General features: G+C 35.7%; 1 protein-coding gene and 1 long non-coding RNA gene across 3 annotated transcripts in view; one reads left to right on the plus strand and one right to left on the minus strand.

Moving 5' to 3' along the window:
* The window catches only part of TSHR (thyroid stimulating hormone receptor), a 158,257-nt gene that overhangs the window by 59,944 nt on the left and 70,937 nt on the right, over window positions 1-27,376 (plus strand). The gene's annotated exons all lie outside the window — the stretch shown is intronic.
* LOC122223005 overlaps window positions 1-27,376 on the minus strand; it is a 96,493-nt gene that overhangs the window by 40,198 nt on the left and 28,919 nt on the right. The window contains exon 2 of the long non-coding RNA XR_006203979.1: window positions 10,226-10,307. This is a non-coding gene — a long non-coding RNA (uncharacterized LOC122223005). The remainder of the gene's footprint in view (window positions 1-10,225; window positions 10,308-27,376) is intronic.

Consider the following 27,376-nt stretch of genomic DNA (forward strand, 5'->3'; position numbering starts at 1 on the left):
CATCCTGTTGGTTCTGCTTATATGGAAAATTCTGAGTAAATCAGTAGGAATATGTACTTGTGTTTTTAATGTGAGAAGAGGTAGGAAGTTAGGTTTGGACAAATCTGAAGTTGTTTTTATGGATATTAATTTGTTTACTTAATATTTATTAAATAAATGTAAAATAAAATATAATGGTGGAAAGGACAGTGAACTGGGAGCCCAGATGCTTGAGTTCTAGGATTGGATTCTTACTACAAATTATATATGAGACCTTGACCAAATCACTGAACCATTCTAGGCTCAAGACCCCTCACTTTAAAAGCAAAAAAGATGAGATATTTAGTTTCAGTATAGTAAAGACATCCAGATCCTATACTGCTCTCTGGAAACCAACCAAAATCAACAAGAAAAATTAGGAGCAGACACTCCCATTTGTGATTATTAGAAAATCTTCATTAAGTTGTACTGTAATATACATGAAGAACATTTGTCAGATCAGTGAAAATCAGAGGAGAGGAAGGGAGTAGACTGAAATGAGGGGGATACTGGAGATCATAGGCTGAGAAGGCAGAGTTCTCTGAAGCAGGTGGCGCATATCATATCAAGGGGCAAGGCATGCACAGAACAAAGCGGGTGAGCTCAAGGAGCTCCCGAAATCCCACAAGATACCCTGCAGAGGCAGAGGATGTGATCATTGATGAGGGCATTTGTAGACAAGCTAACTCTTCAAGAAGTTATCTTTCTTTCAGCAGATTAGATAAGAAACTGTAAATAATAAGCAGCCTGAGACTATCAATCTTTATCATCTACAGAATACAAACTCCATGGAGGCAGGCCTTTTTTCCCTCTGTTTTATTTATTGCTGTATTCCCGAAACCTAAAGCTGCACCTGACGTGGAGCAAGTGCATAATAAATATTTGTAAGATAGATGGATGGGTGAAGAGAGGTTATGGTTAGGTCACCCCATTGACATACTTATATATGCATACATACACACAACACCCACAGCGAGAGAGAGGGAGAGAGGGAGAGACTGAAACCCTTGTCTTACTTTGGACCTTGTTGTAAACTGAAAAATCTTTCTACTATCACAGGGCACCTGTCTGAATAAGAGAGAGAAGAAGATGGGAGGTAGTTTAAGTATACTGGTTTTCTCATCTTCAACATGTATTGTTTAAGACTGATCTAAAATCAAGTACATAACCAAACGAAAGTGTAGCAGAAAAGTATAACAAGGAGGTAAAAGAAGCAAATCATTCTAAAAAACATTATCATTCAGTGTGGGGAATTAATAGATTGGTTAAAGAAAGAGAGAACTTACTATATCATATAAAATTATATTTTAAGCAACAAGAAAATTACCTGAAGAACTAAAATTGGACCATAAGTCTTACACATTATGAAAAAGAAATACGTACACATGTAAAATGGACATAAGAAATCACAGATCAATGGTAAAAATTAAAAACAAAGTATAAAGGACTTCTGCTTCAAGAATATCAAAATAATACGCACAAAGCACACACATAACATAAACCACTCCTAATGAGAAAATTGACAAAGCATGATAAAATGGGTTTTTTTTTGATGTCACAAATCAAGGTAGGAAAAAATTGTGAAGCAAAGAGGAGGATAAAGAAACCCAGAGCAGTGACTCGTAGGAGTGGCTGATGATTCTAGAAGAGGTTAAGGGAAAAACTGAACAGAGGTTTTGGCAGCCTCATAAGGTTAAATGGTTTAAAAAAATCTAATCTAAGTCTCTCAAGAAGGGATCTCTGCTAAATCTCTACACACTGAATTGAGATCTCAAAGGGCTCCACCTAAGAGTAAGGAGTACTGGGAAAACCTGGGACTGATGTAGTTTCAAATTATCTCAGTCCCTATAATTGGATTAAAATGATTTAAGATTGCTGGTGCCCCTGACCACCTGCCAAAGGCAAATGTAAATCCTCTTTGAAGGAAAATAATTCTAGGACTCAGATTATGTCAACGCTTTTTTTCATGTACTGTACAATGTCTTGCACACAATAAAAATAAGCAGACAAGGGTGCCTAAATGGCTCAGTTGGTTAAGCAACCAAGTCTTGATTTCTCAGTTTGTGAGTTCAAGCTCCACCTCAGGTTCTGTGCTGACAGTGTGGATCCTGCTCAGAAGTCTCTCTCCCTCTCTCTTTGCCCCTACCCCACTTGTGCTCTTTCTATCTCTCTCTCAAAATAAATAAACATAAAAAAAAAAGACAAATAAGAAGAGAAGAGAATGTAATTTTAAAAATCAAAAGAAAAAACAGCAATAGAAATGGATGCACAGAAGTTCAGATAGTGAATTATAGGCACAACTTTAAAATTTTTGACAGAGAAATTTTCTTTTAATTTTTTTTAACGTTTATTTATTTTTGAGACAGAGAGAGACAGAGCATGAATGGGAGAGGGTCAGAGAGAGAGGGAGACACAGAATCCGAAACAGGCTCCAGGCTCTGAGCGGTCAGCACAGAGCCCGACGCAGGGCTCAAACTCACAGACCGCAAGATCATGACCTGAGCTGAAGTCGGACGCTTAACTGACTGAGCCACCCAGGCGCCCCGAGAGAGAAATTTTTTAAAAAACCTAAAATTTATTCTTGAAAGAGACTAATAAAATTGATAAACCTCTGATGAGGCTCATAAAGAAAAAAGAACCAGAAATGAAAAGGTATATGTCATTACAGAGCATACAGATATTTAAAAAATTATCATTATGTCATTTACAGATATTAAAAACACTATGGTCCTACCTTGAAAATTTAGATAAAATGGACATGTTTCTAGAAAAAAAAAATACAACTTTCCAAAACTGACACAGGAAGAAATAAAAATTTTGAATCATCTAATAAACTTAAATTAAAAACCATAACAAAGACAAATTGTGATATCTTCAGAGGTATCACACTCGTTTGTTTCTACTTAAAATTTTATTTTCATCTTTTTGAGAAAGCATTCCTTAGTTTTTCTATAGGAATGTTTGAAGGATTTTAAAAATTATGAGTACCTATTTCCGTCTTATTTTACTCAATGTTATCAAAACCCTTTTATGATTTGCTTCTGAGGATTACATGTGTTAGCTTCTCAATTATATTGCAAATCATAGGACAGGAGAACATGGGGCATAGGAGTGAGGGAAAAAAGGGAGAAAGACATGGAAGGAGGGGGGAGACAAAACTGCTCTGAGTTGAATTATTGTTCTCCATCCACATCCTCTTCAGTCTGTTTATAGCCTTTGGACAGATAATAGTCATAAATAGTCACTGATATTATTAAATATAAAATATATTCAGAGAAGCAATAGGAAAAAGTGATTAAGGTTTGTGTGTGTGTGTGTGTGTGTGTGTTTGTTTGCATGTGGGTGTGTTGTCTTGCAATCCTTGGGCAAGGTCCTTGGACAAATTATTTAACCATTCTCATTTCCAATTTCCTAATCTATAATATAGAGATCATCATGGTAAATCTCACACATCATTGTAAAGGTCAAGTGAGAAAATACATGGAACAGTATTAGCACAGATCCCAGAAGAATTCTATGAATAGTAGCTATTATTTATCATTACAATGGATAAAATAAAAATGTGTGACTTGATTTTAGGTTTTAAAATGTGTTGATGAGGAAAATCCCAAGTCAAATCAATCTGTTCATGCTTGCTTACTTCATGGAAATAAAAATTTTCTGTACTAAATGGTATAAATGAGTAAGGCGATTCTGGGAAACACTTCTAAGTTGGGCTCCCTGGTAGCCTTTAAGTTGATCAAAACATTTACCATTTGTCTAAAGACAAGAGAGTGAAATAATAACTTAGTCTTTCTTTTAAAAAAATATACCAGGGACACTGCATCCTTGCCAGTTGTCTGTCACATGGTTTGTTGAAACTGTCCAATATTGTCTGGAATTTCCAAACTTCAGCACTATAAAAATAATTCCCTAGAACTGCCTCCAAATAATTTTATATTGTGTAGTTACTTAACATTACACTTTGAACTATAATATAAGGTGGATGTGTGGTGGGAATTATGTTGAATTTAGTGAGAGTCTTGCAGAAAGTCTGCTTTGTCATAAAGAACAGCCCCTTGATGTTTAGGGAATAGTGTTGATAGGTTCTAGAAACTTAGTACCTACAATTACTGGAGTATATTTATTAGAGCAAAGAGGGCATTTGAGAAGGGCTGGTACAAACTCTGAAAGAACAAGGTCACTGACATTCCAGTGTGAACCCTCAAGAGCCCTTGAGGAAAAATAAACTCACTGCCACAGGGAGCTTTCAATTGCCTGCTCTCTGGTCGAAACAAAATAGACCAGATTCTTTTTTTTTCCTTCTATCTTGGCTAAAAGACTACAGAAAATGGTCTTTCACTTAATTTCCAGAAAAAAAAATTATGTTGCTTTTGGTTAAATTCATTTTTTATCTCAAAGATTAAGTTCCAGGTTATCACATCGAAATACATTTTTTTTAAAAATCTAAAATTTTTGTGCTGAATTTTATTGAAAATGAATTCTACTTTAATTATGATAGGGGATAAAATACTGTTATTAATTCTTTTCTTAATTCTAAAATATTCTGTTATTAATTCTATTCTGTTATTAATTTGTTATTAATTCTAATTATTAATTCTGCTAGTAATTCTGTTATTAATTTTCTGAATTAATAACAGAATATTTCATCCCCTATCATAATTAAAGTAGAATCAATTAAGTAGAATCAATTAATTAAGATACAGAAGAAGCACTATTTAAAAACCATGTTGAGATAAATGTTAAATTCTTTTTACCAAAGATTTTTCATTTTGTGAAGCCAGCTTTGCTATATACAATGGCATCACTCAAGAAAGGGCTTTACTGAAAAGTGTTTCTAATCATTCTGAATGGAATTATCTGAATATGACCTCCCAGATACAGATGCATGTGGATCTCCCATCCACTTAGGCTGTTTCATTCAAAATGGAAAATCACGTGGGTTTTTTGTTTTTTGTTTTTGGTTTTTTTTTTTTTTTTTGGTTGAGAGGATTGCCGGGAGGGGGCGGGGGGGGGGGGGAATGTGTATGTGGAGTTACTATCTTTTTTGTTTTACTCAAGTGGGTTGTCAATAGGAAATGATTTCTGTATACAATGTGCATGGAGCAAATGTGCCTTTTTGGTCATAATATTTTTCCATCATGACACTGGAAGTTTTTCAGCGGTGCACACCATGGTTTGCTTTCCTTTTCATATAAAATTATAGCATCATAAAACTTCAGACCTGTCTGCAAAAGCTGAGGGAGAACCATTGCCCTGATAAATAAAACCACCAGGGAATCCCTAGGTTTTTCCTTCCATAGATTTGAGTATCCAGGTACACCCTGTATAAGCCCTGGATCTCACAAACCTGTCCATACCCTTGCAACTGAGGACGGGGAGATGGAAAGCTGAGCTGTCAGTGACATACACAGCTTTATACTTGGAAGAGCATGGGTTTCCACCCACCTTGCCACTCTGCTCTTGATCTCAAATCACCATCCAGTTTGTTCCTACAGTCATACCTCTGAAGGAACTCCACACATGGGAGACAAAGTGGGCATGGGCTCCTAAGTATCTTCATTAATATTTTGATGAATTTGTTTATTAACAAAACTTTTAATTGAATAGTAATAGCACTAATTAATTTTTAATAGTAATTTGCATTATAGTAATTATATCAAGTGTGTGGTTTTAGGATAAACATCAAGCTTCAGTTGAGAAATATATTTTAAGAGCAATTCTATCTACATTGTTTCTTATTTATTTATACTTTGCCACTATAGAATACCAACAGGGTATCTTGTCTCAGATTTTAAAAGGTTTTTTTTTTTTTTTTAATCTGTAATTGCTTCTTTTCTTTCAATTGTTTTAGTATCTTGTATATTTAGAACAACTTCCTAAGAATCCTTTGTGGTCCAAAAAAAAAGACATAGAATGTTAAGGCTGAACTCTACCCTCCAGTGCTGTCCAAGAGAAGTATAATGCAAGTCACATATGTAAGTTACAATTTTCTACTGGCCACATTAAACAAAACAAAATAAACAGGTGAAATTAATGTTAATAATGTACTTCATATATCCAAAAATTATCATTTTAACATGTAATCAAAATAAAATATTATTAATGTGATACTGTACTTCTTTTTCTTAAGTTTTCAAAATCTTTTATGTATCTGATACTTCCAGCACGTCTCAGTTCAGACTAGCTGCACGTCAAGGGCTCAGTGGCCACATGGGGCTGTGATTACTATATGGGACAGTGCAGCTCTACTCTATGAAGGGAGCTTACAGCTACTGTATTGGGATGAAGGAACCAAAACTCCTCTCTTTCCACTACCCCCAACCCCAGATCCTCAACCCCCATGCTTTTTTTTTTATTGTTTTTAATGTTTATTTATTTCTGACAGAGAGAGTGAGACAGAGCATGAGTGGGGGAGGGCGAGAGAGAGGGAGATGCAGAATCTGAAGCAGGCTCCAGGCTCTGAGCTGTCAGCACAGAGCCCGACGTGGGGCTCGAACTCACAGACCGCGAGATCATGACCTGAGCCGAAGTCGGACACTCAACCGACTGAGCCACCTAGGTGCGCCATACTTTTGACCTTTTAATGAAGGAATAACTCTTCTAGAACTATAAAGCATGCTTATACTTAGGAATAATTTTGATGCAACCCTGCTCCACCTGTTCACGCTTTTTAAAATGGTTAATAACTTTCAAAATAAGAAATAGATGTTTTTGGTAGGCAAATTAAAAAGCACAGATTACAAAACGAAAATTTTAAATATCTTTAATCCTGCTCCCTGAAAACTTCAACTAACATTTTGTGGTACATTTATTGCACATCTTATACAATTTACATAAAACTGTTTTGTAATCCATGTGCTCTTTTGTAACTGGTTCATTTTTTACCTAATAGTACATTTTAAATATCTTCTCATGCTCTTCCCATATAACTTTTAAATAAATTTTAATGGCAGAATAATATTTCATTTAGTAGATGTAGCATAACTTATTTAACCAATCCCTTGTCTTTGGACACTATAATTATCTGTCTATCTATCCATTCATCCATATTTTTTGCTGTCACAGATGAGCCTATTCTTTTTTTTCTTAATTTTTTTTAATGTTTATTCGTGAGAGAGAGAGAGAGAGACAGAGGCAGAGAGAGAGGGAGACAGAATCTGAAGCAGGCTCCAGGCTCTGAGCTGTCAGCATAGAACTCGACGCAGGGCTTGAACCCATGAACTGTGAGATCATGACCTGAGCTGAAATCAGACACTTAACCGAATGAGCCACCCAGGCGCCCCACAAACAAGCCTATTCTTTAGGTTTATTTTGCTCATCTTTGGAGAGAGGCAGCAAGAAACAATTTTACGAGTAATCCGAAGAATTGTGAGTCAGTTGCTAATTGTACCTACCTAAATAATAGTTTGTTGATTTGTCCAGATACTTTGAAATGGTCACTATCGTATGCATAAAGGATCCACATGAAACTATCAGAAATACCATGTTTTAGATCTTTAAGGATTGAGTACATTTTAAATGCTTTTAGGCTATTGAAAGAAAACAGTAACAATTAGTCTCTTTTCTCCAAGTAGAGAGTCTGAAAGAAAATAAAAACAGGTAAACACCATCTCTTTCATGTTATAATTTGTTTTTTGAGTCATCACCACTATTCTCTCAATGAAAACATACATCCAAACTCATTTCATTTTCTGAATAGTTAGGGGAGCTAGAAATCTAAAGGATAATTTCATGAATGCAAAACATCTACATCAAGTGTCTCATTTCTATGGTGTTAGAAAGAGGGCAGTTTTGTTTAATCCTCTATTTTGCTGCTGTATTATTATAAATCCACAGAAACAGACCTTTTTCACAAAGTCAGTTTTGCTCCCTAAGAGCTGGTAGAAATAGTCCACTGCTGCAACAAAGCCATTACTCTTCCAGATCCCTGTCTGGGATGAAGTGTTTCTTCAAAGAAAAGAAAATCTTACACTCAGCCAAGCAAAATCCATGTTTGGATGCCTCAAATTACAATGCCCTAGCTTATATTCTCATGACAAGTAATTATTTCCATAATGGTCAGATTAAAAGGGATGACCCAGCCACAGACCCACCCTGCACAGAACTCCTATTAGCACCCTAACTGTTTAAACTCATGCAGGGTCTAGTTCAGAAGTCTATACTGCCCCGTCATTCAGTGGAGTTCCATCATGGGGGCCCCTAGGTGTCTTTCCTTTTAGTAGATCTCACTGAGAACCATCTCCATCCTTTGGACAGGTTCTAGTACATCTCAGCTCAGAAGGGAAGGGGTAAAAGCTTTCTTTCTCAGGAGCCCTTGATCTTGCATAAACTGTTTCACATCGTCTTTAGTAATCAGCCCTTCAAGCAGAAGGTAATGGAATAGAGAGCTTCATTAATTCACAAAAGGGCTTCTCTTCCCTTTTTCCCAGGACAGCTTCAGTAGGCCTGGGTTCATATCTATGTCAATTAATTTGCTGTGTGACCATGAGAAGGTGAATCTTACTGAACCTTAGTTTCCCCAGCTGACAAATAGGAATACTCTTATATCATAGGGATGTTGTGAGGTTTACATAAAATAATGAATGTGAAGCACTTAGCCCAGCAGCAGGCACCTGGTAAGCTTCCAGTGTCTGTTCCTATGTTATTTACCTGCACATAACTAAGAGGGAACCCCAGACATGTGGTACTCCATATCAGTTTAGGTCCCTCTTACTATTTCTATGTGCCCCTTCCCAACTTCAGGATGCTTTTACTTCTGGCAGATCATGCCTCCTCCTTAGAGAAATGCCTGAAGCTGATTTGAAGAGTTTACAGAGGACTGAAGTAGGACTATGAAAGCCCACACTCTGAGTTAGGAAAAACCCTAAGACATTCCAGAGCTCCTTCCCACTGAGTCTGGGCCTTGGCCTTCTCTTTCCTGCCCTGCTTCCCTCTGTCCCTCTGTGATTTTTCCTGGGAACACTTCCTTAGTAAATCACTTGCACACAAATCCTTGCCTCAGGACCTGCTTATGGCATCGTGGAAAAGATGGGGAAATCCAGTGACTCTTTTCAATAAGGAAAATCTCATCCAAGGTGTGTTGATGTCTTGACAATGTTAATAGCACTTTCTCTTGTGCACACACAAATTCAAGTCTGCTTAATTGGATACTGGATACAGAAAGCTTAATTGGATAATGGATACAGTGATAATACTAATAAAGCTTGTCCCTAAGGTTGAAGTAATAATAAAACCTTTTAAGTCATCTCATGGGGGAAAAATGAAGTTTTGGCTGTTTTTAGGTGACTCATTTTCAATGTCCTCCAGCTGAAATGATTTCAGAAAATGACTATTAAAAAGCATATCACATTTAGAGGGTCTCATGCAACTTTCAACAGTTTGCAGCCTTATAAAAAGTAGCTGATTTTTAGGCTGTTATAAGAAAGCATCTTAATCACCTTAATGTTATTATTTTTAATAATGTTGTTGTAATTAGCTTGTGCCTCCCTCCTTACCACAAAGGAAGGCTCTCTCTAAACCATTTCCTTTTATGAGTTGTGTACAAAATCAGGAAAATGGGTAGAGTAAGATATCTAAAAAGGAGGCAGAAATAACTAGTAAGTTTAGATCAGTTTGCATATCACAACATTTTTAAGAAAGACGGAGGTAGAAAGAGAAGGGGAGGAAGAAATTTGACAGAATTTTAGAAGTTTATCAGGTTATAGCTTTGAAAGAGGGAGAAGTGGAGGAAAGAACCTTTAAAAATGTGTTGTGAGGATTATGAGTGGTTTCCCTTCAATGTTCTTTAAGTTTTACAAGATAGGAATTCCTTTTATTGACTTAACAGTATTTCTTTGAAAATGACATTGCAATGGGCCTAGACCACATGGAACCTTTAGTTCAACCTCTACCTTCCAGTATTTCCTAAATCAGAACCAAGTTCAATTTGAAAATGAGAGATGTCTGTTCTTTCTAAACCACTTCTTTACCTATGATGGTGGGGTGGAGGTACATATTTTGAGATAAGTACTTAAATGCTTGTTAATTATAATAATTATTAACAGTTTTATAATCACAATCATAAAATTTTCTATCTAATTTCAATTAGCTTATTTTACCTGATTCTCATTACGACCCTGTGGATTAGTGAAAAAACAAAACAAAACAAAAATGTTCTTCTCTACACATGCACAAAACATTGAGGCTCAGAAAGTTTATAACTTACCTAAAGTCACAGTGATAGTTACTAGCAGAGTTGAGAGAGGCCAGTCCAGTGAAAAGGCAGCTGAAGTCTCTTCTCCATTGTACTGAGGGAAAACAGGTAGTAAAATAAATACTGACGATGCTACATGGAGAAGACTCCTTCCTAGATTGCCTCTTACAAGTTATTAAATCCTATTATTATCCAAGTTTTCAAGTAACTTTATAGCCAGAATAGAAATAATAGAGGAAAAGAGAACAGTGGACCTGAAGCTTACCTGCTATCATTCTGTAGGAGTTTATTCTATCAATTCTACTGATTTGATCTCAGAGTGAGGAGGTTTACTACGTTAAGATATAGCTACTCTGCTACTCTTAGCAATATGTGATATGTATAAAATTCCTAGCACAGTAGCTAACATATAGTAGGTATTGTGGTTATCTATTGTTGCATTAAAATTTAGAGGCTAAAAAAATCATTTTATGGCAAAATGAGTGAAAGGTAATAGGAGGTACCTTAACCAAGGAGATACCATAACCAAGCTTCCAGTTATGGAATTAACAAATTGGGGAGATAAAATGTACCACATAGGGAATATAACCAATAGTATTGTAATAATGCTGTATGGTGACAGGTGGTAGCTACATTTGTGTTGAGCATAGCATAGAGTTGTTGAATCACTGTGTTCAATCTGTGAAACTAATGTAACATTGTATGCCAATTATACAGCAATTAGAAAACCCATTTTATGATATCTAATGATATATGTCAGGAATTAGAGTAAGATACAGCTGTATCATTCTTATGGCATCATAAGCATTCACTCAGTGGTATTCAGATGACAAATGGGTACGGCTGGAGAGTCTAAGCTGGCTCCATTCACATGTCCACTGCCTTGGTGGGGATGGCTGAATGCTGGTCTCGAGTGGGACTTTGACTCCAGTTTCTACATGTGGCTTCTCTAAGTGATATTTTCAAGATAGTCATACTTCTTTCATGAAAATTCAGGGCTCTCCTGGAGAGTATTCCAGGAGACCCAGGCAGAAGCTATAAGAATTTCAATATAACCTCAAAATCCAACAGCATTACTTCTACCACATTCTTTGGTTAAGCACCCAAGGCCAGCCCAGATTCAAAGAGAGGGAAATTTGTAGCCATCTTTTACTACCACAGTGAACCTCAGTAGATCTTTTTTTTTCCTTCCAGTAGCAAATTCCACATTATCTTATCTCTCCAGGCAACAGGAATGAAAATTAAAAAAAAAAAAAAAAAAAAAAGGAAGTATGATCCACAATAAAGAGTAAAAACAGTTAGTAGGAGTAGACCTAGAATGACAGAGATAATGGAATTATAGGCAATGACTTTAAAATATTTTTTATACGGCTTCTAAATAAACTCAAGAAAATTTTAAAAAAACCATGACATAAAGAAGATATAAGGAAGAAACAAGTGACACTTTTATGGGTAAAAATATATACAATGAAAAATTAACTGAAGGAGTTTGATAACAGTAAACATTACAGAAGGAAAAAAAACCTAAGAACTCGAAAAGTCAGCAATAGAAACTATCCAAAATTGAGTACAGAGAGAAAAAAAGATATAAAAAAAATTAAGAGTATATCACTGACCTTGTGGAAATATTAACTCATTTAACATACATGTGATTGGAGCTCCAAAAGGAGATGAGAGTGAAAGGGAACAGAATAAAAGATATTTGAAGTGGTAATGACCCAGAATTTTCCAAATTTGATAAAAACTCTAAACCTACAATTCCAAAAAGCTCTGATGAGCCCCAAGAAGAACAAACAGAGAAAATTACATCAGGGCACATTATAATCAAACTGCTGAAAATCAGTGGTAGAGAATATTTTAAAAGAGAAACTACACAGTTTGTAATGCAACAGAATGACATCTTCAACTACTGAAAGAAAACTGCCAACCTATATTTTAATGCCCAGTGAAAATATCTTTCCATATTGAAGACAAAACAAAGACTTTTTTAGATAACAAACATTAAGCAAAGTCATCGCCAGTAGACTTGCACTAAAAGCAGCAATAACACACTAAAGGAAGTTCTTTAGACAGAAAAATAACAATACCAAATGGAAATTTGGATCTATACAAACGAATGAAAAACAACAGAGATGGTGGGTAGGAAGAATGTGGTTTCAAATCAACGTAGAACAGTTGAAACAAACACAAAAAGGAGAATTAACTCATACAAAAATGTCAATACCGGGGGCGCCTGGATGGCTCAGTCAGTTAAGTGTCTCTCTCTTGATTTCAGTTCAGGTCATGATGTTATGGTTTGTGAGATCGCGCCCTGTGTTGGGATCTGCACTGACAGCATGGAGCCTGCTTGGGATTTTCTCTCTTTCTCTGCCTGCCCCCCTCAAATTACATAAACTTAAAAAACAATGTTAACACCTGAAATGCAAATTAGGAATGGAAAGTACTTGCATTTTTCAGATAAAATTATTTTTCTTTTCCATAATAGTAATAACAAAAACATACATATAACACATGTATACATACATACACACACACAAACCACCCTCCTCCAAATACATTTGACCTTTGTATTCAACATTTCTGAATAGAATATAGAGAGACAAATATACGCATACTATCTCTTGAATATCTAGCTCGTTTTCCTAATTTGAAACTGGGAACTGATTTGAAAGTGTCCTAAGCCAATAAATTCTTTTCTCCCTCGATAAAATTCACAGACAATACTTTGAAATTTTAATGAGACCGTGAATTTATTTCCAATTCGCATATCAGAGCCAGAAAAAAATGTCACCCTCTGCCAAAGCCTACATTGCCATTTGTAAAAAACAAAAACAAAAACAAAAACTACTTTTAGAACACTGGACAGATGACAAGTGTTCACCAAGCTGCTTTATCTAGAAGTACATACTGAATGCCAGCTGTGTTTATGGCATCATTTTAAGACCTCAAACATTATAATTTCTGACATTCAGTATTTTGCAATATATAATTCACTTTGATATCTACCTCACCTTGCTATTGCCCTTTTTTGGTGGAAGTTCATGAAGTCCTGACTCCCAATCTGCCACCTTGCTTCCTTCACTGACACTTCATTTCAGAATCTGTTGTCAACTGCAGCCTTCAGCTTAAATCAGTTCCTTAGAGAGGACTTCTCTACACTCACATAGATCTATACTCTTCCTTCATAGCACTAACACCATGATAATAATATAGTTATTTAAGTGGGTCTTAAAAAATGTCTTGTTGGGGCGCCTGGGTGGCACAGTCGGTTAAGCCTCTGACTTCGGCTTAGGTCATGATCTCATGGTTTGTGAGTTCGAGCCCCACGTCGACTCTGTGCTGACAGCTCAGAGCCTGGAGCCTGCTTCAGATTCTGTACCTCCTTCTCTCTCTGCCCCTACCCCACTCGTGCTCTGTCTCTCTCTGTCTCTCAAAAATAAATAAATGTCAAAAAAAAATTTTTTTTAAATGTCAAATTCCCCCACTGGTTTTAGCTTCATGAAGGCAGGACCTTTATCTGACCTTGCTTACCACTGCATTCCCCACACCATGCGTGATGCCTGGAATGTGGTAGGCACTCAACTTATATGTAGTATTTTTAAATACATGTTGATTCCTGAAGTGCCTCTGAGTCAGCTTCATAGCAAAGGAAGGAATCTTCAGATTATCTATATATGCTTTACACTGAAAAGTTTGCAGGAAACTAGACTGCTTTCACTTTATCATATGAACTTCAGTCACTTAACCTTTCTTCATATTATAAATGAACTCCAGATTATTTATTGACCTTACTTCGTCCATAAAATAACAAGATTTGGACAAATACATAGGTTCTAAACTGTGCTCCTCAAAACCTAAAGGTTTCCTCACCTGTTGAAGAAGAGTATTAAAGGAAACCATTTCCATTTTTTTCTTTTATTTTTAAGTTTATTAATTTATTTTGAGAGAGAGAGAGATTGAGCATGTCCACACGCACAAGCAGAGGAGGGGCAGAGAGAGAGGAAGAGAGAGAATGCCAAGCAGGCTTGGTAATGTGAGGCTCACTGTTACAAACCATGAGATCATGACCTGAGTGGAAATCCAGAGTCAGATGCTCAACCGACTGAGCCACCCAGGCGCCCTTACATTTTTTTTTTTTCATTTAAAAGGAACACAACACAAACAAGAGTCTAAGGATAGGTCTATAATAAAATATTGCCAATAATATTGAAGCTGCACTGTAATGCTTACTAGAAAATTAGAAACAAATGAAATAAAGTAAATTTCTTAAGTAACATGTAAGGGATCATAATAGAGACATATGAAATCCTATAAAGGAAATAGTATGACCCTCTGTAATCTGGTTGAAGAAAACATCCATCAGGCAGAGGATTGATCAGCTGAAGGCAGAGAAAAAGTGGATTCACAGATAAGAATTGTGGAAATTTCCATCTAGTCAATGTCCTGGACAAAGGAAACTTAAATCTGTGGACATTTACTAGTGGATATCATACCCTACAGGCAAAACCATTCCTTGTAAAATGGTATTGATAGGCTCTCTTAGCCTGAGAACATTTAAAATCCATTTCATCTCCTTGTTTTGATTGATTTCATGCCCTTCAAGCAATCTTCTGCATCTGTCTTAGTTCCCTACAGTAGTCTGTGCACAAGAAAAAATACGCATGTCATCATGAATATTCTGGCCCATTGGACATTGTATTTCTCATCATTGATTAATAAATTGGCCAACAGATTTATATGTTTTTGTTTCTTTAACAAAAACACGTTAGTGTTCATAATATGCCAATGTTGTTCTAAGTGTTTCCAATAATAATTTATTAAATCTCCATGGCAAGCCTATGTGGTAGGTATTGTTATCACATTCTATACTTTGCAGAATGGCAGTAGAATATGCTAAAGAATCTGATGTCTTTTTTTTCCCTGTGAGTGAAAGCTGGCTCTCATACTTGCAGCTGCGTAGCTTTTACCAAATTATTTAACCTTTCTGTACCTCAGATCATCACCTATAAAATGGGGATAATAATATACCCTAACTCACACGGCTGTTAGGAAGATGTAATGATATATGTAATGCGCTTTTATAGTGTTTGGCATAGTGAGTGCTGTGTGTTTATTACAATCACAATATAGTGATTCAACACTTCCATACATCACCCAGGACTCATCACAAGTGCCCTCCTTAATCCCCATCACCTATTTCACCCATCCCTCCACCCACCTCCCCTCTGGTAACAGTTTGTTCTCTATAGTTAAGAAGGTGTTTCTTGGTTTGCCTCTTTTTTCCTTTTTCCCATTTGTTTCTTAAATTCCACATATAAGTGAAATCATATGGTATTTGTCTTTCTCTGAGTGACTTATTTCACTCAGCATAGCATAATACTCTCCATGTCATTGCAAATGGTAAGATTTCATTTTTGATGACTAATATTCCATTTAATATGTACACCACATCTTCTTTATCCATTCATCAGTTAATGGACACTTCGGTTGTTTCCATAATTTGGCTATGGTAGAAAAAGTTGCTATAAACATCGGGAGGCATGTATCCTTTTGAATTAGTATTTTTATAATCTTTGAGTAAATACCCAGTAGTACAATTGCTAGATTGCAGGATAGTTCTATTTTTAAGTTTTTGAGGAACTTCCAGAGTATTTTCCATAGTTGGCCGCTCCAGTTTGCATTCCCACCAACAGTGCGAGAGGGTTCCTTTTTCTCCACATCCTTGCCAATACCTATTTTTTCTCGTGTTGTTGATTTTAGCCATTCTGACAGGTATGAGGTGATATCTCATTGTAGTTTTGATTTGTATTCCCCTAATGATAAGTGATGTTGAGTACCTTTTCATATATCTGTTGGCCACCTGTATGTCTTCTTTGGAAAAATGACTACTCATGTTTTCTGCCCATTTTTAGGTGGATTATTCATTTTTTGGGTGTTGGTTTACAAATTCTTTGTATATTTCGGATACTAACCCATTATCAGATATGTCATTTGCAAATATCTTCTCCCATTCTGCAGGTTGCCTTTTGGTTTTGTTGTTCCCTTCACTGTGCAGAAGCTTTTATTTTGATGTTGTCCCAATAGTTTATTTTTTATTTTGTTTCATCTGTCTCACCTTCAGGAGACATATCTAGAAAGAAGTTGCTATGGCTGGTTGCTAAGAAGTTACTGCCTGTGTTCTCTTCTAGGATTTGTTGGTTTCAGGTATCACATTTAGATCTTTAATCTATTTTGTATTTATTTTTGTATATGGTATAAGAAAGTGGTCTTGTTTCATTCTTTTGCATGTTTCTGTCCAGTTTTCCCAACACCATTTGTTGAAGAAACATTGGTTTTCACATTGGGTATTCTTTCCTGCTTTGTTGAAGATTAATTGACCATACAGTTGTGGTCCATTTCTGGGTTTTCTAATCTATTCCATAGATCTGTGTGTCTATTTATGTGTCAGTGGCATACTGTTTTGATTATTACAGCTTTGTACTATAACTTCAAGTCCAGAATTATGATGCCTCCAGCTTTGCTTTTTTTTTTTCCAAGATTGCTTTGGCTATCTGGGGTCTTTTGTAGTTCCATACAAATTTTAGGATTATTTGTTCTAGCTCTGTGAAAAATGCTCTTGGTATTTTAATAGGGATTGCATCAAATGTGTATGTTGCTTTGGGGTGTATAGACATTTTAACAATATTGGATCTTCTAATCCATAAGCATGGAATGTCTTTCCATTTCTTTGTGTCGTCTTCAATTTCTTTCATCACTGTTTTATAGTTTTCAGAGGATAGATAGGTCTTTCACATCTTTGGTTAGGTTTATTCCTAGATATCTTATTATTTTTGGTGTAGTTGTAAATGGAATTGCATTTCTTAATTTTTCTGTTGCTTCATTATTGGTGTATAGAAACGCAACAGATTCTGTACATTGATTTTGTACCCTACAACTTTACTGAATTCATTTATCAGTTGTAGCAGTTTTTGGTGGAGTCTTTCCAGTTTTCTATACAGAGTATCATGTTGTCTGTGAAGAGTGAGAGTTTGATTTCTTCCTTGCTTATTTGGATGCTTTTTATTGCCTGATTATTGTGGCTGGGACTTGCAGTACTATGCTGAATAAAAGTGGTGAAAGTGGACATCTTTGTCTTGTTCCTGACTATAAAGGAAAAGCTCTCAGTTTTTCCCCATTGAGGATCATATTACTTGTGCATTTTTTATATATAGCCTTTATTATATTGAGGTTGTTCTCTCTAAACCTACTTCATTGAGGGTTTTCATCATGAATTGATATTGTACTTTGTCAAATGCTTTTTCTACATCTATTGATAGGATCAAATGGTTCTTATTCTTTCTTATATTAATGTGATGTATCATGTTGATTTGTGAATATTAAACCACCCTTGCATCTCAGGAATAAATCTCACTTAATCATGGTGAATTTTTAAACGTATTGTTTAAATTCGTTTGGATTTGGTTTGCTAACATTTTGTTGAGAATTTTTGCATCTATGTTCATCAGGGATATTGGCCTTGTAGTTCTATTTTTTAGTGCTGTCTTTACCTAGTTTTGGTATCAGGGTAGTGCTGGCCTCATAGAATTATTTTGGAAGTTTTCTTTCCTTTTCTATTTTTTGGAATAGTTTGAAAATAATAGGTATTAACTCTTTAAATGTTTGGTGGAACTCACCTGTGGTAATGGACTTGTGTTTGTTGGGAGTTTTTTGATTACTGATTCAATTTCTTTGCTGGTTATCAGTCTGTTTAGGTTTTCTATTTCTTTGTGTTTCAGTTTTGGTAATTTATGTTTCTAGGAGTTTTCAATTTCTTCTATGTTGTCCATTTTGTTGGCATATAGATTTTCATAATATTCTCTTATAATTGTATATCTGTGGTGTTGGTTGTTATTTCTCCTCCCTCATTTGTGATTTTGAGAACTTCCTCTTTTCTTTTCAATAAGTCTAGCTAGAGGTTTATCAATTTTATTAATTTTTTTAAAGAACCAGCTCCTGGTTTCATTGATCTGTTCTATTATGGTTTTTTGTTTTGTTTTTTTTGTTTTTTTTTTTTTTAGTTCCTATATCATTTATTTCTGCTCTAATCTTTATGATTTCCTTTCTTCTACTGGCTTTGGGCTTCATTAGTTGTTCTTTTTCTAGCTCCTTTAGATGATAAGATTAGGTTGTTTATTTGAGATTTTTCATGCTTCTTGAGGTAGACCTATCTTGCCATACACTTCCCTCCGAGGACCACTTTTGTACATCCCAAAAGTTTTGGACTCTTGTATTTTCATTTGTTTCCATGTATTTTTAAATTTCTTCTTTGATTTCCTCATTGACCCATTCATTGTTTAGTAGTATGTTGCTTAACCTCCATGTATTTATGGTCTTTCCAGATTTTTTCTTATGGTTGACACCTAGTTTCAAAGTGTTTGGTCAGAAAAGGTGCATGGCAGGGGAATAGTCTATATTTTGATCCAAGTCCTGGTCATGAGAATAGATGTGTACATATGGAAAGTATAAGTACACATACATACTTGTATACACTTAAGTATATAATTATACATTTAAGATTTATGCATCTTACTGGCTGTAAATTAGACGTTAAATTTGTATTAAAAACTTTTAATACAGTGGTGCCTGGGTGGCTCAGTTAAGCATCCAACACTTGATTTCAGCTCAGGTCATGATCTCACGGTTCATGAGTTTGAGCCTCATGTTGGGCTCCATGCTAGAGCCTTTTTGGGATTTTTGCTCTCTCCCTCTCTGCCTCTCTCCCACTTGTACACTCTCTTACTCTCTCTCTCTCAAAAAGTAATAAATAAACTTAAAAAATATTTTAAGTTTTAATACACAAAGTGTCCTAAATAATGAAATAAAACCAAATTATGTATATATTTTTTTAATCTGAAGAACTAAGCCAAATTATTTGTTGTGTATAGAAAACTATCCCAGATGGCCTAAGCTAGACAATTTCCATACAGCCAAACTTGTCAAGACATTGCTTGTATTTCTAAGTCCAAGATCACAAAAGTTAAAGCTCAAACAGAAATTAACTGTCCCAAAATGATGATTCACATCTCCATTTGGAATCTGGTGGTGGGTTGCAATATAGTACCTTGAATTGTAGGTATCACCTGGTATTTTTGTGTTACTTATAAATAATTCAGTAGGAACATTGACTAAAATGCCATTCTACCACTGAAACAGAAAACACACATAGTACAGATTAAAATTTTTTTCATATTTAGGGACACCTGGGTGGTTCAGTCAGTTGAGTGTCTGACTTTGGCTTAGGTCATGATCTCAGGGCTCTTGGGTTGGAGCCCCACTTCTGGCTCTGTGCCGATAGCTCAGAGTCTGGAGCCTGCTTCTGATTCTGTCTCTGTCTCTCTCTGCCCCTCCCCCATTTGCCTGTGCTCACGCTCTCTCCCTCTCTCAAATATAAATAAACATTTAAAAAATTTTTAAATAATAATTTTTTCATATTTAAAAATATAGTCTGTATATTATATAAAGAGTCCCAAATATTTGGCTGCATGATCCTTCTGGATCTACATCCCTGACTTTAATTCCTGTACTTGCTACATTCCTCATAACTTACCACAGTGTGTGTGTGTGTGTGTGTGTGTGTGTGTGTATGTGTGTGTGTGTGTATATATATATATATATATATATATATATATATATATATATAAAACACAATAGTAAAATAAATTCACTAATGAGAATCTTCTCAGCAAAGTAAAAACAGCAGGCAAGTGATAAATGTCATATTAATATTACCCATTTTATAATCCACAGTTTCATAATATTTAAGTATCTGCATTATTTGTAACAATTTCTTCTTTTTCTACTACTAGTACTTTCTATGGTCACAATGACTATTTCAATGTTATGCACTTGACATATCTCAGTGAGATATCGGTTGATTGATTGACACAGGTATTTAATACAAAAGGAGGCCTTTGAAATCCAAGTGGTGATATTTTAACAAGCTTGATGCAAAATCACAAAATATTCTCAGCCTGATTGCCAAGAGATTAAATGGGAAGTTGGTGTTTCTGGCACACACAAGCTTAGCCATGGCAAGGAAGATCAACTATGCTTCTCAACCCAGTAAAATTCAGTCATGCTCATCCATTCATAATTTATATTTTTTAATAAATAGGATGTTTCCCACGCAGCATCAATTAACTAAACCTCACACCAACGTGTACACACATACATAAAAACTATGTATTTATGATTACAGGGAACTCACACAAAACAAAATGTTAGAATGCTGATTGGATTTACATGTTGCTAAAATTTCAGTGAAATGACCCTACTATCATGTGAAAAATTTAAGAGCACAAATTGTTGTTGTTGGAACATAGAGAACTGTCTGTTCTCTTTACTAGCATTAACCAGGTTTCCCTCCCGCATTGCTACTGCAAAAACAAAAAAGACAGTCCTTAAAAATGGATCCTATTCTGCAAATTCTTCAAGTCAATCACTGGCACTTCACATGCATTTCTGTTTCACCATTATACCTTCTAAATGCAGACATTTGGCAAGGCTGAAAGGAAACTTTTGATTCTAAGGCATACCTTTGTGGATCATTCTTGGTTACATAACTCATAGAAAAATAAATTAAATTACATCATGAACTTCAATATTTATTCTCTCTTATTTATTATAAAATAAATTTATTAATATAAATGTTCATTATTAAATATTTATTCTTTCCATATCCTAAAGCCAACTTGTTTAACAACTAAGTGTATATACCTCACTTAGATATAAAACTATAAGCTTTTTTCCCCCAATGAATTGTATGTGATGCCCCTAGTCATTAATAGTAAATACTGCTATTTGTATGAGGCACATTTTCTGAGTTTTTTTCTTTATAGCAAGAATAATCACTGCCTTCTCATTTTGAACCATCAAAAACATAAAAAACTAAGTCTCTTCAGTACCTAGTATATTTTCATCCAAAATAAATACTATTTTGATGCTAATTCTTTGGACAGTAGTATAACACCTTGAAGCTTTGCTAATGTTTTTGTCAACAGAATATATACTTAGATGTGTCTTTTCCCTTTTCCACAAATATTCAAAATGTATTCTGAAAGTAAATTAAAATATTCTAGCCAAATAATCACAATCATTTGCTTTTTTTCCTCTACCATCTGCTTTTAAAGCAGTAATCACAATGTTACACAATTCTTTAAATAAATATTTTGCTTTTGAAAACATAGACAATGGAAAACACATGCAGCTGCTTGCCCGTGTGAAGGCACAGAGAAATAGGTCAATATAACCATGTATCAGTTAGCTCTAGCTACAAAATACCGCCTAACAAAACAACCATGAAACCTCTATGAGTTTTAAGGCTCATGCACCTGGGATTAGCTAGGGAGCTACAAGGCATCCATGTATCACAATAATTTATTCTCCATAATCCTCAACTTATAGTAAGACTATTGGGGGAAAATGGAACACAGGCTCTGTAAACAAACATGCTGTCTTTATTATTTCATTAGCTAGACGCCATGTTCCAGCCAATTATTTTTTGCTCTTTATTTGAAGAGAAAAAGGTACTTTGGAAGAAAACTCTTCCTACATGTTTTCATAATGTTCAGGCTAATAACATTTTAAAAGTTAGAGAGGAGGGGCACCTGGGTGGCTCAGTTGGTTGAATATCCAACTCCTGATTTCAGCTCAGGTCATGATCTCACAGGTTCATGAGTTCCAGCCAAATTGGGCTCTGTGCTGTCAGTGCTGGAAATTCTCCCCCTCTTTTTGACCCTCCCCCTGCTCACACTCTGTCTCTCTCAAAATAAAGTAATAAAATTAAAAAAGAGAAGAAAGTGAAGGAAAGCTTAAGCTAATAGGTGATAAATTTTAAAGTTGCAACTAAGGTAATTAATACCAAGAGTTTAAAAATATGTTTTAACTCAATAATGAGTTTATTTTTCCAGATTATGTGTATATTACTATGAATATATCCAGGTAAAATGTACAAACTGCTAAACTGAACTTGGCAATTTATGTGATCAATTTCTATTGTGATAATTCATTTGTTTAACATTATTGAAATCCGTCTTCTGTGTCAGGCTATGTTATAATCATCATGATATAAACTAAGTTAATCCACTAATAATTGATAATTAATGTTCATCTAGGGCTAGAATTGCTGTCATTCCCCCATCACTTTTGTTTAGGATTTATTGTGCATATTGTATCTCAGAATCATTGTATCATGGTTCTGAAATCCATAATCCTTATTAGTCCATTTGTATTGGTGGACTTTCTTAGGTGAGAAACCTGGCTGAGAAGAATGAGTAAAACGTCAGCATTTCAAATTTTCTGTCTTTTAAAACATGTTATGCTGTGTAGAGGAAGAGAAACATCTTTTCCTACCCTTCTAACTTCTCAGCTAGGGCTCTATCACCAAAGACACATTAACAAGAGAAAAGAATACTTATTTAAGTTTTACATGACATGGGAGCCTTTATGAAGAAATGAAGACTTGAAGAAATGACATTTTTATACTAGGTTAGGTAAAAAATGGAAGGTGGTGATAAATGTCACTGGACAAAGGGGTATGAGCTAAGGGTAGTAAACTGGGGAGATCTAGCAAAGCCTACGTGTTCAGATTACCCTTGGCATCCCTCTGTCTTCAGAAATAAGATTGCTCTTTTATCTGGGTATAGGGAGGGCACCTCTCATATGAGAGTCTTTTATGACCTGCTTCAGGGGAGAAGGGGCTCGGAGAGTTCTTCCTGAACCTACTGTTTCTCAATCCCTTCAGCTTAAAATATTCAATATGCCAAGGTATTATATTTTGGGGTAGCATGTTTTAAACCCCATTATTCTCTCATCTGAAATTTTCCCCAAGAAGTTTGACAGTCCAGAAACTTAGTGGGTAGATCGATCATCCCCTGTCCTAGCAAACCAGGCTCTCAGTCCTAGGAATAGGTCAATCCTAAAGAGTTGTTTCATTTCAAAAGGTGGTGATAGGAGCGGGAGCAAGGGCACCCGTCTGTTAGGCTTCTAACGGTGTTAGTAATCAGGCATTTAATGAGATACATTTCTATGGAAATAAAAGAAAAACAAAGGTTAATGGTTCCAACAAACTATAAATTCAATTTTTGAACCCAGAGGGTGGTCAGTCACGATTTCTAGATGTTGGGCTCAAAGCACCTGTAGGTAGGGTAGTAAGGGCAGGGAGTAACAATCAATAAATGTTTTTGGTTTGCAGTGTGAATGTCTCTGATGATGGAATTAGATGTTCCAGTGAAATTTCTGAGTGACCCACACAGTTATAGGTACAAAGAGTACCCATACATGATCTGTTGTGGTGATTCCCTAAAAGTTTATATCATCATCCAGCTTCGGCTTATAGGACTTTGAGAAATGGGTAGTTTTCGTTTTTAGTGATGACAAGTCAGGAAGGTGAGAGAAAATTGGATATGGTAACAACTGACAAGATGTACAGAATGGCAAAATCTAATTTACAAGGAAATGAAAAATAGTTCAAAGACGGCAAACATTCACAATAGTGGGTAATACTTTCTAACTGAAACAAAATTTTTCTCTACAGTCACCTCCATTTCTACCATAGATAATCAAAGACTATTTTTATTTGCAAAAATAAATCTAGTCTTATTAAACTTGGCCCAATTATTTATACAAGTACAACAAGAAAACTGATTGATAATACAGGCCCTTTTTAAGTCTGCTTTGAAGGAATCCTCCGGAAAAGCTCAAAGTTAGTTCAAAGTCAGAAAGACTTTATTCAGAATTTGATTTGGGGAAACTTGTCAAGAATATCAAAAGATTTGAACACTTGATTAAATAAGGTCTTGGTCAACCATTTAACCAAATTTGACAATAGAAGATTTTGAAGGCAAATATAGAACATTACATAGTTGTGAACAAAACCCTCCACTCTTTTAATATTAGAGACCTTAATAAGTAAGTAATCAAAAGACCTTATAAAGACAACATGAAGCACAGGAAATTAGTTTGATAAAACACAGAATCTTTGTTTCCTAGGCAAATTTCTTAAAAGGCAACTGAAGATCTGCATAGCCTGGCAGGTAAAAAGCCAAGCAAGGTTCTCAAAACACAAAAACAAAACAAAACAAAAACCTAAACAGGAAGAAAATAGCTGACTCTGGGAGGGAAAGGATCAATAAACAATGGGTACTTAACACTAAACTCAAAAGGGTCACTATCCAAAGATTTGACAAATACAAATATTTTTTCCTGCTAACCTGAATTTGGAAAGGAAAGGGCAAGGAGAAGTGTTTACCTTCCTCTCTCAACGAAGATAAAGATCCTGAAAACTGATACGTTAAGAATTCTTACATTCTGCTGGCTTTCTGCCAGTTGTCCCAGACCTTAGCTGCAGTCTCCAAGGTGATGGAGTATCCCAGCCTTTTACTATCCAATCCTCATCACCAGAAACTGTAGAGGAGGAAAATAGTATGTTTTTCCTTCTACCCTTCTAGTTCCTCAGCTGGGGCTTTGTAACAGAAGATGGATTAACAAGAGAAGAACATACAAATTTATTTAATGGAAAATGTTTATGTGTCATGGAAGCCTTCATAAAGAAATGAAGACCCAAAGAGGTGATTAAACCTGAGTGTTTTTATGCTGTTTTGATGAGGAATGTAAAGTCATGGGAAAATGTGGTAGAACAAAAGGGTAGAAAACTGAAGGGAGCTTATTCATTGTTCATTCAGATTCCCTTGGTGTTTTCTGAGATAAGGATATAGGCAGGGCACCCCCCACATGAGAGTCTTATGACTTGCTTCAGAGGAGAAGGAGATCAGGGTCCTTAATGCACCTGTTGTGTCTCAGATTCCTCCAGCTTAAAATGTTCAACATGCTAAATCGCCATGTTTTGGGATAGCGTGTCCTGAACTCCATCAACTACAACTAAATCAGTAGTAGGAAAAAGGTCTTTGTTCTCACTTAAAGTGTGTGTGTGTTTATGTGTGTGACAGAGAAAGAGAGAATTCAAGAAACATGAATTATATATTTCAGAAATACATGCATTGTGAAAGAATATAAACATTATTTGAATCTTTTACCCAAAATCTATTAAATTACATTTAGATGGTATTTCTGTTCCACGTCAAATTTCTTACATACCATTGTAAACTTACTCTAATTTTCTGAATAGGTCATTTACTTTTCAACACCCAAATTTTTAGACAGTGAAGTTACAAATTAAGTCCACATTATCTATAAGCAGTGTGTGCAATTTTACAATAAGCATGTCCTCAAGATCCATGCCCTTAGAGCAGGTTCTATATGCAGGATGATCTTTGAGCTTGAGAAACTCAATCTCCTTGGGTGATACCCAACAGGTGTGTACCTGATCCTTTGTTTTCCTTTGGCATGGCCCACTTTTACTGGGAGATTTTAATTGAATAAGTTGTTACGCTTTTATTTTTAAATTCAGAATCTTGGATCTGGACCAATAGGTTTTAATCAATCCAATTAAGGGAATGTAAGTGAGAGACCTATGAGAAAGGATGGATCATTTATGAGACCTAAATTTGTGAAACCATATTAAGGCAACATTCGGCTTTATGCTGAAACATCCAGAGTTGTAAAGAGCTGACAACCTACCCTTTTGTCATCCACATCACCTCCCCTCTTCTAAGTTAATAGATCCTTTTATAAACTAATTTGGCCCCACTGATGCACTGATTGAACAAATTGCAGATATTATGTCTTGATAGACAGGCATGATGTACTAGGTGAAAGGAATTGCTGTAAAGAGGCCATTAGTAATGTGATGGTGAAGTGCTGGGGGGAAGGGAAACATTCTATAGTCCTGTGATTAGGTCTTAGTCTTTTAGTGAGACTGTGCCTCACTGTGAACTTCACAAGTGTTTCACGTTTTTTTTTCCTCTCTCCTTAGATAGAATAGGATGGCTAGAGTGACCTAGAGTTGGGTATTTCCCTTCCCCAGTCAGTTAGGACCTGGTTAATAGTTTCCCCTGGGTGTGGGGGAAGGGGGGCAGGCCTTGTTAAGAACAAAGTGCTCTGATGTATTTCCAAGTGGTTTTCTCTTCTCTTTGCCAGAAGCACAAGGGGCTATTTTTTCTACTGTTTACTATTAGAACATGGTTGAGCCTGGAGGTAAATCTCACAAAACTGTGGAAGTCCCCCTGTGACTGTGTCCCCATGGAGATCTATCAGCACCGTGCCTCCAGGATTCACCAATCCCAATTAAGGTTTCCTATCCTGACACTCGTTCTCTCTGTGGTTTCCACACATCAGTCTCCACTCTGGGAGTCTGGGACTCCCTTTATTTGCCTGTCTGTCTCTACAATCTTGCCAACAGTGGTTTGCCCAATGTCTTCTCTTCTCCAGGCTCCTGACATGCTGAACCAGAAACCAGAAGTTTCAAATGCATTTCAATCACTGCAAAAATTAGTAGTTCAAAAAATGCAGAGACCAAGGAAATAGATTGTTGAGAAATAAAACCCTGCAGCCTAGGAGGGAAACATACAATTTTAGTCTTATTTCTTTAAGTAAGGAAGTAAATGGATGATGCGTAATTATGAATATTTATATGACAAAAACAGACCCATGGATAAGATGGTAAGTGTGATGAGGTGTTGTCTTTTTGTAAAGTGAGTTAGGACACCTTCTTCCATACAGGATTCTATCAAGCAGTTGCTGTAGCAAAAAAAGGAAGTAAAAAATGGAACACCTTGGTGAGCAGACATACTGAAATACATTAAGATGTCTTATTACTGATATAAGGAAAAAACCTTGGCCTTCTGAAAAGTGTCCAAAAAAGCAAACTGTAAGAAAAGTCACAACCTTTAACTTGCATATGCAACAAAGATGCTACAACCCTGAGAATTAGCTCCTTGTCAGCCAGTTATTTCCAAACTGCAGCAAGTAGATGATAAGATCAAGGTAATGGTTGAAGAGATTTTGGTTGGGCAAAAAGATTGTAACCATACCACTATTTTTCATCTTTAAGATATATCAAATAGATTTAATCCTCTTAATGTGTTCTTAATATATGTTCCAATGGCATTCCAAGATATTTCCATTGACATGTGCCTGATATGAATTCAGTAGTCGTACAGAACATGACTATGGTATATTGCCCTCCAGTTAATAATTTGAATATGATGTCACACAAGGTATACGAGT

This window comes from Panthera leo, chromosome B3 (assembly GCF_018350215.1).
Source record: "Panthera leo isolate Ple1 chromosome B3, P.leo_Ple1_pat1.1, whole genome shotgun sequence".
NCBI lineage: Eukaryota > Metazoa > Chordata > Mammalia > Carnivora > Felidae > Panthera > Panthera leo.